We start from the raw sequence: 18,265 nt of genomic DNA, 5'->3' as shown, positions 1-18,265 counted from the left end.
GTCCCAGACCTAATACATTTTGTGGGCTTCTTTTTTCTTTTTCTTTTACTTTTTTTCCTGAAAGTAAATGGTCAAGGAATGAAGCAATACCAGAGATCTTTCCACCTTTTTATGGGAGCCCAGTAATGCTCCCTACCATAATATGAGATCAGTCCAACTATGACAGGGAAAATATGCAATCAAAATATGCCATGATAAGATTATTTTTCAATCTCTTCTTCTGTCTCATTTCAATAAAATATTCATTTAATATCACTACTGTGCTCAGAGTTCTGGAGAAAGTCAGTACAAGGTTCAAGGAATATGTTTCAGTTTTCTAAATCTCAGTCTATTGAGAGACAAAGGTAAATAAGTAGAAAAATATATGGAGGTAAAAGCTATAATAGAAGTGCGTACAACATTCTGTAAGAGTAAAGTGATAGAATTTGCATTTGAAAAAGCTGGGGAAGCTTCAAAACCTTTGTGTGTGTAGACCCCCCCAGTGGTGGAATAAAGAAGAGAAGGGATTAACTGTCACAGAGAATAACTGGGGTAAAGGCAGAAAAGTGGGAGCACAGGGGTCTGAAAATGGAAGAGAAAGCATCATAGAATATGAGGGTAGAATGTGACCCCATCAGGGAAAATTCTGAATACTCAAAAGAGTTGGGACACTGGTATATAGACAATCGTGAATTACTGAGAGTTTTGAGAAAATACCAACATAAAGCTTGAGGCCTTTTCTTTTTTTCACTATGGAAAATATAAGACACCTATAATTGAAAATTGATGAGAAAAAAGAAGCAAGAACCCTGGGGAAAAAGACAGGCAGAGCTGGGATCAGCAATTGCATGCAGTTCCACTTTGCCATTTTGGTGAGGGGAAATTTATTCATTCTTTTTATCTACTTTCTTGTTTCCTATTCATTGTTAAGTATTGATGGTCACCTCTTTTTGACACCATTAAGTATTTTAATATCAATTTGAAATTGAATTGCCAGATTAGGCTTCCATCCTGAGATTTCATCCCAAATTTTCAATGTCTGCTTAACATACAAAGATGAATGTGCTATAAATACTCAAACTCCATGTAGCCAAATTGAGGTTATCTTCAACTAGATCCCTGATTTTCTTCTACATTTTTCTCCATATTTTCCTGTTGAAATCACACTTATTTTTCAAGTTCTAGCTTATATGCTATCTATGCACCAAACCTGTTTTCTGTATCCCTGATGAATAAATGTACTTCTTCCTCTTAGTATATACCCAATTCCCAAGTGTCTGATTTCTGTCTGTCATTCATTATTTTTTACATATTTTCTCTGCTCAATTATAAATTCCTTGAGAACAGAATTCATGTTACATTCATCAATGTATTCCCTAATACTTAGCATGGTAATTTGCAAGAACAGGTTGAGTATCTCATATTTGAAATGCTTGGAACAAGAATTATATTTCAGACATTCAGATTTTGGAATAATTGTGTGTGTGTGTGTGTGCGTGTGTGTAATGAGAAATAATAAGCTATCTTGGGTATGGGACGAAAGTAAAAACTTAAAATCCATATGTGTTTCATACATATCTTATGCATGTACTCTGAAAATATACAGTGTTTTTAGAGTACCTGTGTTCTGACTATGACCCACCATATGAAGTCAGATGAGAAATTTTCCACTTGGAGCATCATTTCAGCATTCAAAAAATGTTTAATTTTGGGAATTTTGAATTTGGGATTTGGGGATTAGGTAAGGCTGAACTTATAATGGGCTCTGAGAGAATGAAATATAAATTTGGTCTATTCTTAAATTTGCATCCAGGTATTGAAATTTCCAGGACTGTAAAGTCTCCTGATTGAGAATCAGATCAGTCTATGAAAAGGGAAGGTGTGTCTGGTTGCCAGTCTGTTTAGCAATTTTCATCTTTATTTTGTCCTTCCAATTCATTTTAATTAATATTTTATTCATTTACTCCTTAAAAATATTTATTAGACCTTTACATTGTGCCTAGTACTATTCTAAGTGCTACAGATATTGTAATGAATAAGTCTCATATGGTTCAACTTCATCTAGTTTTCACTGACCAATCTCTTGCTCTAGTCCCTACTCAAACCTTTCATTCACCTTGAAAGTGGGTCAGACACCATAGTACATACAATTATTGTATATGTTGCCTCCAAATCAAGAGGCCCTTTCTTAGTGGTATGATGTATAGGGTACACTATTTTATTGGGAGAACATAAAACCCAGCAGTCCCCAAGTCACCTAGATGGTTGTATCCATTATTTTCATGAAGTTTATCTTAGAACCTCTTGTTTATATCCAACTTATTGGTGCTTCTAGATCTACTGCTTTCACAGCATCAAAACACTAAAATTTAGTAGAGCAGTATGATACTATGTGGGTTGGAGAGAAGATCAATGTTTCTGGACTGTTTTGTGACCTAGAGTCAGAGTTAGAGTAATAACTCTGAGGCAAATATCTAAAGATATATTGCAATCTCTTCCAGGTAAAAACAAGTTAATTCTGGTGTTCTTTGTTTAATGAAATTAAGAAAAATATTTTTCAACTTAATACCTATACTAGGTTTCAGGGATGCACTAATTTGCTTCAGTAAAAAAATGACTTCTGAAACAAAAAATAAAAACTGAAGTCACCATTTGATTGATCTAACAATAATAATGGACTATTTTTCTCCAAGACCAATTAAGAAATCACAGCAAAACATAAAATCAGGATATTATAAAAATCAGCAAATCTATGTACATTTCAAGACTCTAATGTTGGAGTATTGCTTTTGTAATACTATTTTGGCAATAAGGGAGATATACAGGGACTGTCACTTAATCTTCCCTTTACAGATCAGGGAGCCAATGTGCATAGATTCTGTCAATGGCTATTGTTATTTGTTAAACTCTATAGCTTTCGATTGGAGAAAACACAGAGGGACAGGTTTAGGATTCCACTAGGTCATAACAAAGCAGACCTTGGTCAAAACTCAGATTTGTCACTTGACCGATTCTTATTCTCCTTTGCTGGTTTCACCTTTTCCTTCAGACCTCTAATCATCAGAGAACAGAGGGTTTCAGGGCTCTGTGCAGAGCTTATATCTCTTCCATTTTCCACGTATACTTTCTCCTCAGGTTTTCAACCTCATCTATGACATTAAATTCTACATTATAGTATAGGGCACATACACATATGTGTATAGTTATGGAGGTACATAGATGTGTATGTACTTGTATATGTGTACACTCATATGCTGCATAATGACATTTTGGTGGAAGGAACTACATATATGACCACAGTTGCATAAAACCATAATGAAGATGAAAAATTCCTGTTTCCTATTGAGTTTATGCCCTTCTTAATGTCACAGTGCAATGCATTATTCATGCATTTGTAGTCGCAGTGGTATAAACAAACCTATTACACTGCCCATTGTACAAAAGTATACCGTGTACAATTATGCACAGCAAATAATACTTGATAAATGATAATAAATGAGTATGTTAAAACTTTATGTATTTATGATACTTTACTTTCAATCATTATTTTAGAATGTATTCCTTCTACTTACATTAAAAACTTACTACAAAACAGTATCTGCGTTACACTGGTAACAGCTTTGGACATCTCATGCTTATCACACCCCTTGGCTGCTTTGTTTCTCTTGCACCTGATTTAATCTCATGTGACTTGTTCTTTATGGCTTTAGGCCATTATCTATATGCACACAAATACAACATATAGCCTAGATTTATAGTAGGCCATCTAGGTTTAAATACACTCTGGGACATTTGTACAACAATGAAATCGCCCAGCGATGCATTCCCCAGAACATATGCCCATCATTAAGCGAGGCATGACTATAAATGTAAATATATATGCACACAAATTTACCTAGCTACTATTTATCTCCTTTTGGATGTTAGTAAACATCTTAAGTTATGAAATAGTTAATTCTTGCTCTCCATTCAGCAAACCTATTTCCCTCAAAAGCCTTCCACCATCTACTGAGTGTCCCAGACAACAAATTCTGATATTATCCTTTATTCCATTCCCAAACCTACATTTCATCCATCCCTAAGTTCTAGCTACAAAATGTACCCCACATCTGATTATATTATGCAATCACCACTCCTGCAGCACCTGTCTCCACCACTATCGTCTCTTCTTTGACTAATGTAATAAGCTCCCACACAATTTTCACTGATTTCAGCCTCTTCTGCTTTACCTTACCCAGAATCAAAGGCAGTTTTTGTAAACATAAATCAAATCATGTCATGCCCATGCCTAAAATTCTCAATTGACTTTTCTCTTCAACAGGAAGCGAATCCAGACTCTTATCACAATCTACAAGTTCCTCCTGGTTCCTGCCTGATCCTCTCCCATCAACTCTTTCCATTTCCCCATTTTATAGACTGCAGTCTACAATGGCCTTGTTTTTCTCCCTATAGACTACAACACACTGGTTGCATCTCAGGACCCTTGATCATTTGTTTTCTTTGCAATTCTCTTTCACAATTGTCCCTTCCTCATACTTCAGGCTACTGAATTCAAGAATCAGCAGCTGCCCCTAAAACATTCTTTGGTACTTTTCTTTTATATTTTTCAGAGCATCTATCTGCTCCTGAAATTAACTTCTTTGTTTATTTATTTATTGTCACTTTCCCACTATTATGTAAGCTTCACGAGGAGTCTCTCTTGCTCTCCATTTCCTGCAGAGGTTATCAGATGGCAATTGGGCAATAAATAGATAGCCATTGACTGAATTATTTCCCCCTTCAATCCTGCACATTGCTTGGGGGCTTGCACCATTCTTTTGGGCACCAGAAATTAATGTTAGTTCAATTCAAGGTCTAATGACCCATGGAATGGCTGGGTGCTCCCTTTGCCTCATTACACAGTTACTCTAATTAGCAGTTCTAGGCTTCTTCCAGGAATTCAAGACGGAAATTCCCTTCTTGTGATTTTGTTTCAAGTTTCTCAAGGACTCTGTTTTTGTTCATGTAAAGGTCTCTAGAAATAAGAGAACTCTGGGAATAAGATAAGGAGCTTTCACTCTCTCAGTGTGGCTCAATTCAGATTTCTTTTCTTGAGTCCTAAAGGGTTTTCTCTTGCTTAATAGAAATAGGTTCTTTAATATAAAGTAGGAGCTTAAAGGAGTTCCCCGCTTCCCTGCCTTGTGTGTGTGTGTGTGACATCTGTCTTTGTCTTTGTCTCTCTTTCCTTCTTTCCCTCATTAACTACTATCCCCCCCCGCCCCCCCATAGGTCAAAGCATTCTGCTTGCCATACAGGCCCTGAGCTTGTCATGGTCACCTTCTCCACTTTGCCTCTGGCTATTACTCAGAGTTGTTTAATCTCTGCCACTCCAGATCCCTTCTAGCAACAGTGAAATTAGGAGAGATATATTAACTATAGGGCTCACAGGAAGAAGGCATTACTTGGTTCCCTTTCACCAGTATATTCTTAAGACCCTAACGAATGGAGATATTCTAGGTCCTCTCAGAAAAAGGGCAAATGACAAGAAGTGATTTACTTCAGCAATTCTGGCTCTGAAGAATTTGAACTCTTTACTTTTTATTCCTATCTCAATTTTACTTATCACAGTCGAGAGTTGGAATGTGGGCTCAGTCATCTAATTGAGAAAGCATTTAAGTCACTATAAGTGCTCATATTAACTCATTGGAGAAGACATGAGCCTATCTCCCACTAAGATCCATAAGATGGATCCATAAGATGGCTTCTCACTCAAGTAAGAAGGAATTCACTTTCTTGGCAGTTAAAAATGTCAAATACAAACCACACAATTTTGGATTTTATGCTAACTATAATGGAAAACTATTGGTGCATTTTATATAGGGTGGAAGGAAAGAAGATATGCTAAACAGAAGTTGAATTATTGAGGGAAAAGAGTGAAAGCGGGAAGCCAGTTGGGAGAATATGGCAACTGTCAAGAAGGCAAGAGATGGTGGCTTCTCTAGGGAGACAGCCACTGAGATGGTAGAAAGAGATAAGACTAGAAAAGAATTTGGGTCATAGAGTTTACTGGACTTACTTCTTGGATATAGGCAGATAATTACAAGAGAAAGACCATGAACAATTCAAGATTTTTGACTTGGTGCTAAAAACCAGGGTGGAGAAAATCTGTGCATTATGGCAAGTGAAAAGAATGTTTTGACTCAGCCTTGAAGCGTTTAAGCAACTCGTGATTCTCAACAGAAACATGAAAACAACTAATAGAAGATGGTCAATTCCAAAGTAGTGGCCAAGTAATTACAGATAATGGAGAGGAGTTAAGTCTAGATTTGTTAGGTAAGGTTTCACAGACGAGCTGGAGGAGAAGAGCAGGACTTCAACTAAGAAGGTTGGAGATAGATGCCCAGGACCAGGGCAGAAAGAAGACCTATCCTAGACAAATGCTTCCAGTTGTTCCCTGGAACTTCACTGGGTACCATTCACACAGGCTGTGTAAGCTCAGACTTGGAGATGGAAAAGTGCCAGGCACAGGGTTGAGATGGTTAATAAACCAGTCTAATCAAACCAAAGGATAGTTAAGGAAGCTTTAGTGAAGTTAGTAAGATAAATGATTCTAGGGTACAGATTCATTTTTAGGTATATTTGAATAATATTAACTCCACAGAATGAAAAAATAGGGAATTAGTAAGCATTCTAAGTGTCCCAAGTCCCCTGTTAATTATCAAACATTAGCTCATGCAAGCTCGAATAGCAGAGAATCCATAATATTTTCTTTAGAAGCTTCTTTTTCATTTGTTAAGGTGAGACAGACAAATCCTCTAGTCCTTGTTCCAAGAAAGCACTTTAACTGCTGAGACTAGACTTGGTTTCATCAATAAATGAGCTGTTAAAATTGATTTCTCCTCATTGAAAGGCACTTCATTCACAAATATACTCTGCCACATGGAGACCATTTTATTCCACAATCGGGGCTGTTCCAAATGGAACTCTTTCATTACAAGCTTGCCTTTCAGAACTCTTATTGGTGTTGTCACTGTGTAAAATCTCATTTTTCCACATATTCACAGTCCCTCAAACTTGAATAGCAGTCAGGGTTTCAGGGCTTTTTCATCCTTAGAAACAATACTTTCATATATGGAAAGCATTTTATTCTTGTCACGGCCCCTAATGAACTATTTGGGAAGGAAAAATATCACTTAAGGCGAGAGCTTGTGGTTGCCTTCTCTTGGTTTTATAGTAGCATTATTCCATGTGGCACATGAGCAAGACAGCACTGACTATGTCGCTGCCATTTTCAGAGAAAAAAAATTATCTCAACCAGACTAACATTTGGAAATCAGGAAAATGCATAAAAACACTGCTTTAAAAATAAGTTGTATGTTCAATAATATCTTCTTTGTTTGAGAGACAAGCAACAGCAATAAATTAACAAATTATCACAGGGCTGGGAGACCTTTGGAGTCAGAAATGCTTGGTGGACAGCATGTCAATATCCCATTTTTTTTTCTGCTTGTCTATTCTGTTTCACTCTGAGGTTTAAAGAGGGAACACATAACAGAGCACAAATTCAAAGGAGACCACATTGTAAGAGGTATATGGGATCAATCTATTATGAAATAAATATAATTAGGGATAATATTCTGAAACTCCTTGACAAGAAATACTGAAATTACTGAGTCAAGATTCTTCATGCTGTTTCATTAGGGCATGATACTAGACTCAGCAAACTCTCCCCTGCATTCCCAGTCCACACTAGTTAACTGTTCTCCTTAACCATCACGGGTGGATGTCCCCTCTGCTCTTTTTCCACACACAGAAAGTGTTCCTTGTTGGTCTGTGGCACATTCCATATGGTTCTTGTGGCATCTGCTAGTATTTCCCCTTAAAATACAAAAAAAAAAAAAAAAAAAAATACTGCTTTAATTTCCAACCATATCTGTTCCCATTTGGAGATGTAAGCCATTTTGCAATGTCTTGCCCTTGGAGGTTGTGATTTGTCAGTGTTCTGTCTGAAACATTTTGTTTTATGTGTTTTTTTACCTTTTGCTTTTTTCAGAAATATTTGAGAACAGGCATAAGAAGGGAAACAGCTGCAGCTCAAGCACCGGGGTAGACACTAGACAATGCAATATACTTTCATTCTTCACTTTTTGTTATTTGTCAAACTGTTTTCAATAAGGAAGGGAGTGTTATGTTTCTTATAACATAAGACGGAAGAAAAAATCAATTATTTCTTTTAGATAATGGGTGGTCAGTGATTACATAAAAATGGGACACACATCCAGAAGCTCCAAACTATTCTATCAGCACAGCTGCACAATGACAACCATATGCTCTGGCCTGAGGGGTTAACTATTACATTGAAACAGATTAGTGTAGTTTATCTTCACGGAAAACAACTCTGTTCAGACTGATCATTACCAGCAGTAGTAAACATCAATGGGTTAAGAGTTTGCTTTATATACCTTCAACTACTTTAAAAATAATATTCAAGTGGAAAAATTGATTATCAAATCAGAACTGAATTCCCACGCCAACCTTAAACAAATGTGTTAATGACATGAGATTCCAGGCAGTTGAAAAGAATTAGAGAAAGTAGGAAGGAAAAAAAAAATCTACAAATAAAAGTTTCCATTTTATTGCAGTACCATATTAGAGATGGAGCGTCCTTAAATACCTTAGACTAGTGGTTCTCAATGACTGTGAGAGGTTAACAGTGGTGAAGATAGCTTTGTCTAGACCTGCCAGCCCCTGATACTTGCTCTCTTCAAAACTGGTACATCTCCATATCATCTGCTGTGTGTGTGTGTGTCTGTGTGTGTGTGTCTCTCCACACCTGTCCATTTCCACTGTTGTTATTATTTTCTACAAAATTTCAAAATACACATGTAGGCCCAAATGAAAAACAGCTTCTTTTCTCATGGATTAACTGATTCATCTGTTTATTCCATTGATCTTTATGTAAACATTGTTTTAGATGGCAGATTCAGTGATAAATGAGATACATAAAGGCACTAAAGAAATGAAGATTATGTATGTAGATATAAGGAAAGAAATAGATAATCTCTAAAATAATCGCTATGCTAGAGAAATGGGAAAGATAATGATAATCACACTTACTGGTAACAATATCTTATGCTTGTGTAACAGTTTAATGTTTATAAGATTTAATTGTTTTGAACTATTAGCATGATGTACACCATCTGCCTATATCATATGCTTCAGCATATAATGACTTACATGACTAATTATCCTATATGTATATTTGTGTGATCTTCCTGTGTAAATGATGAATCCCATGAGGCAGGTACTGTGTCTCTAAACTTTTTCATCTTTCATAGTGACCATCAACAGGCTCAATTCAAAACAAGGACTAAAATACTGTCCTTTGTTTATATAAGTCTTAATAGTTTCCAAATTTCTTTATAAAGTATCTCATTTCATTTTTATGATATCTTGTTCACAGATTTTAGGGATGGGAAATGAAAGGTTCAAAAAGAATACATTATTTATTCAAGATTGCCTAATTAGTTTAGGGGCAAATTCCTGTCTGTTTGCTTTGTGTGTGTGTGTGTACTTTTTTTATTGTACTGTGACCAGCCTCCGATCTGTTGTATGTGTACATTAGATTTTTTAGGCATATTATACATCAGATATATATCAAATATCTATTTATATCCTATGAGGAATAAACTTGTTTGGGGGAATGAAAACAAGATTAGATGGCTTGATACATATATCAAGAAGCTTCTCACTGGGTAGCCAAGATGGTTGGATTTATGTGAATAGACAAAAATATAATGTAATGGGCCTGGAGTTCAGAGGTATAATGCACTGAGGACATCCTCAGAATAAGTTGTAGGCATATGGAGTTGAAATGAAGAGGAAGCTCTGTCATCAAAGAATGTATTTCAGGGTGTAGCCACAAGCATCCTGGCTATAGACAAAGAGCGGAAGTGAAGAAGTTAGCTCAGGTTACAGCCTAGCCAGGCCCTTATTCCTTCTCCCTGCTTTTCTAAAAATGCAATCCCAATATTGTTATTCTAGGGCTTTCTTCTTAATTCATGCTGGAAGCCCCCAAGGCTTGACATAAAATATGTCAATATGTCTCTAGAACATGCAGTCCATGTCTCATTATCAAGCAGGAGAGAGAAAATCCGTTAGAGTTCCTGCCAACCTCACAATGAAGGCTAGAACACAAACTGATTTGATTCTATGATTTTTGAACTATACAAAGTTCCAACTAGATTCAGCTTTACTTGTTATTAAATGCACATGCAGGAAATCATTCTGGGATTCTTGTCTTGCTTTCCTACGATTTGACAGCAAGCATCAAACAGCAGCAATGTAAACTATGGGACATAACTTTTACATCAATTTCAGCTATGCCCTATAAAGTATTTTTCTCATATTTGTAAGGTCACAAAGACCTTCTCCTTCAATAGCATGGCTTAGAATTACAAATTAAAATTCCATTTCCTACATCCCTTTCATTCATAAAAAACCATTAAAATAGAGTATCTAATATACTCTATGATGCTGGCAAGAACACTAGTCTTCATTTGCCTCAATGGGCTATGCCAAAATATCTCTTTCACTTATTAAAGCCATTTGTGATTGCTACCAACTTTGAGCTGAATGGCATCCCAAGGCCAAATTCGTCCATTCATCGACTTGTTTAAAAATAAATAGAAACCATAAGAGAAAGTCATTGATTGATTAACCTGTGGCAGTTCCTTACATTAAGCATCTTTGCATATTGATAAAGCATATAGTAAGTATCTACAGAGTATACACCTGTTCCAGCAGCTGCAGGGACATTATTTTGTGGGTTAGACTTATGTCCTGGACACCCAGCATTGGACTGCTTCTGGCCATGCACTCTCAGTAATCACTAAACAATATCAACCTGGACTATCTTGGAAGAAACAGGAATATCCACCTACCCGCCCTCTTTGGACTGCTTCTTTTTATAGGCTAGAAAATAGGAGATCACCTATGATTTAAAAAAAAAGGGGGGGGGGGCAGAAAAGAAGAGTCTTGGTTTACTTTGCTAAAGGTAAGGAAATGTTCTGTTTGTTTCTATAATTTGCCATGACCTTTCACATACATTGTATCATTTGTTTCTCACAATAACTGTAAAAGAAATAATAAATAAATAAATAAAAAAGAAATGATATAATCCCATTTTGCAGACACAGAAACCAAGACTCAGAAAATTCAAAGTCATAAAGATAGTAAGTTATAAAGTCAGACTTTGTAATCCAAAGTCTGGAGTGCTCCAATCTCTAACAGTTTTCATGTAAACTCAGTAAGGGCTCCAATTTATAGAAAAACATTTATGTACATATTACAAGAGCATCATAACAACTCTAAAATAACACCCATCAGAAGAGTGTGGAAATGTTGATAGCAAAGTATTCCAATATTGTCTTGGGTAGTTAGAGAAAGAAATATCGTATCATTAAGTATTATGTTGACAGAAGGAATACTAGTATGGTTAAGCTTACCATTGGAGAATAAATTGGCATGATGTTATTCTGTCTCTGCTAGTCTGGTCTCTTCTGGAAGCTGTCCAAGTAAGAAGGATGAGAGCAAAGACACACGGAACCACTTCACCATGTAGTAACTTAACATTCAACCCAGGAGAGAGCTGTTTTTTTTTTAAAGTGCACACTACCTAAAACAGATACCAAAAAAGTATGAGTGAGCTAAACTATACAAAGAACTCATTATACTTAGAGAAGCTTCTCGGCTTTCAATGATTCCTCCTTCTCAGGGAAATGACTGATGCCCAGTTTTTTCTCTAGAGAAAAAAAGGCATGTCTCTACATGCCCTGTCCCCTTGGCTGTAAAAGTAATTACTGCAGGATTGGACAGTTTGGCAGCTAAAGTTAAATTGGGTCAATAAGTGTGGAAAATTAGAATTTCCAATCAAGTCTCTTGTGGGGTAAGGGTCCTAGGAACTGAACATTAGTATTGATGCTCTCGGAAAGAAGTTTGAAACTATCTTATTGCTGAAGTCACCAAAATTGTCTTAATGATAGCTTTCTGTTGCTCTAACAAAGTACCTCAGATAATCAACTTTAAAGGAGGAAAGGTTTATTTTGACTCATAGTTTCAAATATTTTAGTCTATGTTCATTTGATTCCATTGTTTTGGGCCTGTGGCAAGGCAAAACATTATGTCAAGGAGCAGAGCTGCTCATTTCATCACAGGTGGAAAACAGAGAGAGAGGAGAGAGAGAGAGAGAGAGAGAGGAAGGGAGAAAAGAAAGAAAGAAAGAAAGAAAGAAAGAAAGAAAGAAAGAAAGAAAGAAAGAAAGAAAGAAAGAAAGAAAGAAAGAAAGAAAGAAAGAGGAAGGAAAGAAAGAAAGAAAGAAAGAAAGAAAGAAAGAAAGAAAGAAAGAAAGAAAGAAAGAAAGAAAGAAAGAAAGAAAGAAAGAAAGAAAAGAAAGAGACTAGCATCTCAATATCCTCTTTGAGGGCATGTCCCCATGACCCAACTTCTTCCAACTAGGTCCCACTTCTAAAAGTTTCTACTACCTCCCAATTGTGCTACAGGTTGGCAACCAAGCCTTTAGCATATGAGCCTTTGGGGAACATTTGACATTCAAACTATGACATCTTCCTTCTTTCCTTCTGAAATTTTGTTCAGGTCTTCTTGGAATTCTAAGATATCTCCCATCTTTCCAGTAAGTTCCTGCTCTTGTTTGAGCTACCCAGAATGGTTTTCTATTACTTGCAAATAAAAGAAACATAAATGATTCAGAAGTAAAGATGAACAGATCTCAGGATTGGTATAGCCAGGACTAAGCAAGTTGAAACTGGAAAGAAGACAAATTTGTAATGCTGATCACAGGAAAGAAGGAATATTTTAGAAGTACGATAGAGTGGAAAACATTTCCCAAAGTGGAGGATTAAGCCTAGTAAAATGTAGAACATTTGGGTGTCAATTGGGTCAAATGGGAATAAGAAGCTGAGTTTCCTTGCCAGGAGAAATGTGGGATCCATTCCAACATTTAAGGAGAACTAATAATAATGGAGGAGCCTGGCCAGATATATGGTTTAAGTTTAAAGGTATTATTTGGGGGTTTTATTTTTTCATTTTGTTTTGTTTTGTTTTTGTTTTGTTTTAGCTAGGGTTTTATAATGTAATAGTCCATTTCTACAGGTGGAGATGACAGTAACTTTATGTTAGTGACCTGAAATCTCAGAACATTGCTGATCTTGAAGTACACAAGGGTATTTAATGAGGAAAGTCTTGAATAGAACTTTAAATTCAATACTTCGAGGGATGGGTAGTTGTTGTCATTGGGCAGCTGATCTGCAACATAGAACTGTCTTGCTGAGACAAGGCCTTCCATGACATGGCCCTAGAGCTCCAGATCCTCTCTGGTAGATGGACCAGGCCAAAGACTGTATAAAGATAGTGCATAATGAAACTCAACCCTCCTAGATGAGAAAGGTAGACTGAGCCACAAACAAACAAGATTGTGAGAACTGGCTTGCTTTTCAGTCTTCTTTTGAAAGATGCAAACCAAACATTTTGTTTGCCCTGGTGTTTGCCCTGCCCATCTCAGTGTCAGGATGAGGGAGTGGCATGCATGGTTACGGGGACCTGGACTTTGCGACCTATCAGGCAGTTTGCTTCTTCAAATTCTTATTCACCCCCTGTTGTAGCTTCCAAGTTCATATTTCTCTTGCTATCAGCTGGAAGGGGAGTAGGATTTTATTAACTTTACTATTAAAGAAGCAAAGTTAGATATATTTCACATTAAAAAACTAGTTCCAAGACCCAATTTTCATGATACAAGTTAGTACATATATCACCAGCCCAACAAAGTAGAGTATAGCACGTTTTTTTTTTACCATATTTGTTCCTATCACGACTTCTACTAAATTAAGTTTTCCAATACATCCTTTAAACCCTATATATTAGTCAGCATTTGTGCTGTGACCAAAATACTCAACACAAACAACTTGGAGGAGGAAAGGTTTATTTTGGCTCATGATTTCAAAGGTTTCAGTCTATGGTTGACTCGCTCCGTTGCCCTGGGCATAAGATGAGGCTGAACAACACAGCAGAAGGACATGATGGAGGAAAGCTGCTCACCTGACAGTCCTGAAGCAGAGAGGGAGAGAGAGTCAAAGGGGATTGGGGACAAAATAAACCTTCCAAGGTATACCCACAGTTTCTATTTCCTCCATCTAGATTCCACCTCCTCAGACTCCATTCAAATTATTAATCCATCAAATGGATTAATCAACTGATGAGATTAGAGTTCTCAAGATCCAAGCATTTCCTAAAAGCCTCACCTCTGTACATTGCTGCACTGGGGTCCAATCTTTAAGTATATGAGCTTTGGGAGGGACATTCCAGATCCAAACCACAACACCCTTCCAGTAACCAGTCTGAACCTAAAGACTTGAAGGTCAGAAGATAGTTTGTATGTGATGGTTGTATTTGTACTTGCCCAGATAGATCTTATATAATTAAAAGTTGAGGATGATATAAAATATTGCTCGCCACATTAAAAGCCCTGACATAAATGGTCAATGATTATTAAGATGATGAGAAATCATTTTCCTTTCAATGGGTTTCAAAGACTATAAGTTTCACCAAACTGAAATTTTGTCTCACAAATTTAAGTGCTCAACAAAATACATAATTCAAACTCCAGTCTAGGCTCTGTTCTGACCTGAAGGAATTTGATTACTAGCTTTTCAATCACACAATTATTGATCTTATCATTGTCAGAGTCAGAAGCAGAGCACAGTAACAATACCAGGAAGGCCTATTCTCTTGGCATTTGCTACCTGACAGGAAGCTCTGAGGTGGGGGCATCATATAAGTTCGAGATTCCAGTGCACTGTGGGATGCTTATCCCAACTCAAATCTTATTTTTTCCAAAAGGTTCAACTATTCCTAGTCTCAAATTTCACACTGGGTTTTTCCAGTGGCCACAGAATGTAGCAATAACCTTTGCCAACACCTTTGAATAAGTCATGTAAAGCATCTAGTAGCCATCTAAAGCAGAACCACAAATAATAATAGCTCTTAAGCAACCAGTTCATCTCAAAAACATATCCTCATCCCCACCAGTTTTCTGAGGCCAATCCCACTTGGAGCCTGACTTTTAATATTGCTGCTTGGAGAACCAAAATCCTTTCAGATTAGTTAAAATGGACATACTGTGGGAGCACAGATTAGACTAGATTTTTATAAATATAAATGTTTGTGATGACATTTTCTATAATGTCACTCTGACATCTTGCTTTATTTCTTTAAATATGAAACAAACAAATAAGAGAAGCAGGCTTTTAGTGAAGAAAATAAATAATACCAGCTCTATTTCTATGGATAAGGCATTAAATAAATTCTTTATGATGATATAAAAATAGCACTAAGTAGAAAAGACAAGTCTAGAATTTATAAGCCAGGATCATTAATAACAACCAATACAGAAAAAAAGTGCTTTATAAAGTTCCCAATGGTTGCCAAATCATCATGAGTAATACAAAGTAAGTGTTTCTAAAGAAAACTTACTGGTGGTAAGAATTAAGAATATGGAGATCACTATGAAATGCACAACATATAGTATTTTGTCTCTGAAGATGGAATTGTTTCTGTAGATTAGGATCATGGGAAAAAGCTTAGAAAAGAATGAGAGCTTCACATTTGAATATTATATGGAAAGTAAGAAATAGAGAGGCCATGCAAGAAAAGTACAAGGTCCATTGAGCAGAAAATGAATACACCATATGGATTCAATGGTTTACTCAACAACTATACAAATGCCAGCTTTTTTTTCCAGTAGTGAGCTTAGCATACAAAAATGAGGGCAGTCTTCAACTTTAAGTAACTCTAAGACTAGTGATGAGAAATGTGCACGCATAGAAAATTGCAATATAATGCAGAAAACACAGGCATGGCTGTGGCATGGAGGAAGCACAGAGTGAGGGAAGAGTCAATAAGGTTATTTTAGGCAGAGGGAACCACACTGAAAAGATATAGAGGTGTCAGAGAGCTTGGTCTGACTCATGAACTCACAGTTATTCCATCTTCCTAGTACATAGGACAGATGGGGAGCAATGAGACTGTTCTAATCACCGAGGGCCTTAAATGTCATGCTAAGCACATCAGACTTTATTTGAGAAGGTCGGGGAAAGCACAGAAAGATGTCTGAAAAGAAAGGGGCTTGATCATATGTCGACTTATAGTGTTTACACTGACAGAAGACAGGAAGGACATAGTGGTGGGCATCCATCCTACAGGCAGAGAAATGAGCTGGGAGTCTCTGAGATCAGTCACATTTATACCATGGTGATACTACTAGGGTTGGAGAAAAAAAGAATGAACTCAAGAGATATGTAATTGGAATAAAAATGGACTTCAATGACTCACCTGATGAGACCCATTAGAAGATGCTAATGTGACTGCTTGTTGTCTGGATTGAACCCATGAGGACTGGTGACAACCTTTAAAAAATACGAAAATAAAGCATGTTGAATAACTGGTTTAAGGAGGAATATGATGAGTTCAAGTTTGTCAGTCTTGGGATGGGGGAGATTGAGACAGTTTGATGGAGTTGGAAACATGTAACTGGAACTCAGGGAATCTTTGGGGCTGGAGATGTAAATTTCTGAGATAGGCTTTGGGGCATTAAAGAAGCTATGAAAATGGTTGAGATCATCAGGAAGTTAAAGGAGACAATTGGTGAGGATGAATGTTATCAACATTCGGCAGTGGAACCCAGGAAGTATCATATGAAAAACAAACTATAAAAAGCATTAAAGGAGTAGAAAGAAAACCAAAAGACAACAATGTCATGAAAGCCAAGAGAAGAAAGTTTCTAAGATGTGACTGTAGTCAACAGCACAAAACACTTTGGAAAAGCCAGAATACAAATGTGCGGGATCTTAGAAATAACCAGGTTTCACTCCTTCAATGCATTTGCTAAGAAACAAAGGCCAAGAGAAGCTATGAGCCTTGCCAACAATCACACAACCTGGTTAGGAGAGAACTGAAACCAGGAAGCAGAGGTCAGGATCCACTGATGTGCTCTCTCAAACTACACCTTTGGTCTGATTGAACCCAGGTTTCACAGAGGGGAGTAGCAGAAGGTAAACCTCAGAAAGGTAAGCCAGGGTCATGCAGAAAAGATGGGAAACTAGGGACCTTAAATAGCATTCTGAGGAATGGGGACTCACAGAAAAGTTTTGATGAAGAGAGGCATCATACCACAAGACATTTAGGGAAATATCATGTGACTCTTTTCAGAAATATTGCCGTATTTTGCTTATGTCAATTATAGATGAAACAATTTTGAGAACTGCCCTCCTCAAATAATTTTGTATTAAAAAAAAAACTCCTTAGTTATATCAGAAATTAATAAACAAGAAAAATCTCAACTAAAATTAATTTATCTATTATTTAGGTCCACTATATCATCTAAGAAATATCTAGAAATATACCAAAAGGTTGTTTAGGAACCACCCCAGATCTTAGGTTCAGCCCTGGTGTGGCCTGAGTACACTAGAGCCCACCCCCACATGTTTCTATAAATCTATTAAGATTAATAACAAGTGCCATATGGAGATGTGTTATTGTATGTGATTCCATCCTCTTTCTTCTCTTCTTCTTTATATACACACCTGTTTGAAAGAAAGATTTGGAAGAACACATTCAGAGAAATCCAATGGCTCAGGGCAGGCATTCTCTAGTGGACTTGCCATTGTATGAGACAAAGTCTACCCTGGGTCCACTTGAAGCCACAGGAAAAGCTATATTGGGGCCTGATTGGTGACATAGGCGCTCAAAGCAACTTATCCTCCCTTTCCCTAGGAGCTTCACAGCTTTGAGGTTCTCAAAAGTGCATGCCTGTAATTCTAGTGACTCAGGAGGCTGAGGCAGGAGGATCACGAGTTCAAAGTCAACCTCACCAACTCAGTGAGGCACTTAGCAACACAGTGAGACCCTGTCTCTAAATAAAATACAAAAAAGGCTGAGAATATTGTCCAGTGATTAAGCAAAATAATAATAATACCAAAATAATGATGATGATGATAATAATAATAATAATAAAAGCCTAGATAATGGTTTTCTTCATGAATGATGTTACACTGGTGGGTGGAAATCGACCTTATGCTGTCAAAACCCCAAGGTTCCACGATCCCTGAAGTCTGACTAGTCATTCCATTGCAAGACTCACATCAAGCAATGGAACACAGAAAAATGTCACAAATACTGCTTGAAATTGATTTTAGGGTCACAGCAACCTGAACTTCTGACCCTAACTTTTAACCTC

The 18,265-nt window shown here is 36.9% G+C and overlaps 1 long non-coding RNA gene across 1 annotated transcript in view; it reads right to left on the bottom strand.

Annotated features, from left to right (window-relative positions):
- The window catches only part of LOC306641443, a 44,220-nt gene extending 27,582 nt beyond the window's left edge, over positions 1–16,638 (bottom strand). Inside the window, exons 1-2 of the long non-coding RNA XR_013758153.1 lie at positions 16,363–16,638; positions 11,466–11,635 (exon numbers count right to left, since the gene is read on the bottom strand). This is a non-coding gene — a long non-coding RNA (uncharacterized lncRNA). The remainder of the gene's footprint in view (positions 1–11,465; positions 11,636–16,362) is intronic.
- Positions 16,639–18,265: the final 1,627 nt, after the last annotated feature.

This window comes from Sciurus vulgaris, assembly GCF_902686455.1.
Source record: "Sciurus vulgaris genome assembly, chromosome: 12".
Lineage (NCBI taxonomy): Eukaryota > Metazoa > Chordata > Mammalia > Rodentia > Sciuridae > Sciurus > Sciurus vulgaris.
The sequence above is the reverse complement of the archived record's forward strand: the minus strand, read 5'-3'. Positions and strand labels throughout refer to the sequence as shown.